Raw genomic sequence first — 1,477 nt, 5'->3', positions numbered from 1 at the left:
CATCCCAAAACATGGACAAAAACACAGGCAGATGCTAAAGCCTCAAGTCAGGCGCAGAGGAAGCAGGCATGCCACACCTTCCACAGAGCAAAGCCAGAGGAGAAGGGCCAGCACTACAACCCCCCAGAGCAAGAGAGCCTAAGGACCAGTTTCTCTCATGAAGAAAAAATTCCAGGAGTCCAAAGACGGCCCTTTCCTCCCACTCAGGAATGTCAGGTACAACTGGCCATTGAAAGCCTCTGGCCATGGAGGACAGTGTTTCTGGGAAGTAAAAAGTGGGACCCATCCCACCAGAGTCATAAAGCTCACATGAGACTGAAATGATACCATCTTACCATGCTTTCAAAGCCCTTTTCTAACTTACGAAAAAAACAAGTCTGCCTGGATTTCAATAGCAGCTGATGTATCCTGGAAAATGACAGAGAGCAAAAATGCATTCAAAGAAAAGATGCAAGAAGCTGCTCCTTCAGAAGCCCTTCATTCAGCCCACTCTACCTGACTGTCAAATCAAGCTGGAAAAGTTTTTGCTGCCTGTAGCTTCACTGTCCAGCCTCTGTAGGAATTGGCCACTAAAAACTAGCTGGCTTGTCAAGAGCAACTGAGCAACACCTGAAATGCAAGATCCTAATAAAGAATATCACATGCAAGTAAATAAAAATGCTGAAGATAACTCAAAAATGGTTGCGGCAGTACAATGCCAGAGAAGTGATAGAAATTCAAGCTGGATTTGGAAGAGGACATGAAACGAGGGATATCACTGATGTCAGAAAAATCTTGGCTTAAAGGAGATAATACCAGAAAGATGTCTACCTGTCTTTTATTGACTATGCAAAAGCATTCGACTGTGTGGATCATAACAAATTATACTGCACAGAATGGGGATTCTAGAACAGTAACTGTTCTCATAAGGAACCTGTTCATATACTGAGAGGCAGTCGTTCAAACAGAACAAGGGGATACTGCATGGTTTAAAATTCTAGAACAGTAATTGTTCTCATAAGCAACCTGTTCTTACACTGAGAGGCAGTCATTCAAACAGAACAAGGGGATACTGCATGGTTTAAAATCAGGAAATGTATGTGTCAGGGTTGTACCCTTTCACCATATTTATTCAATCTGTATGCTGAGCAAATAATCCAAGAAGCTGGACTATATGAAGAAGAATGCAGCATCAGGATTGGAAGAAGATTCATTACTAACCTACAATATGCTGATAACATAACTTTGCTAGCTGAAAGTGAAGAAGACTTGAAACACTTACTGATGAAGATCAGAGACTACATACAGCCTTTAGTATGGATTACACCTCAACATAAAGAAAACAAAAATCCTCACAACTAGGCCAATAAGCAACATCTTGAGGTTGTCAAGGATTTCATTTTACTAGGATCCACAATCAATGCTCACAGAAGCAACAGTCAAGAAATCAAAACATATTCCATTGAGCAAATCTGCTGCAAAAGACCTCTTTAAAGTG

The sequence above is a fragment of the Orycteropus afer genome, unplaced genomic scaffold (assembly GCF_000298275.1).
Source record: "Orycteropus afer afer isolate SDZICR_OR568_19922 unplaced genomic scaffold, OryAfe1.0 scaffold00048, whole genome shotgun sequence".
NCBI lineage: Eukaryota > Metazoa > Chordata > Mammalia > Tubulidentata > Orycteropodidae > Orycteropus > Orycteropus afer.
This window is presented reverse-complemented; position numbering follows the sequence as displayed.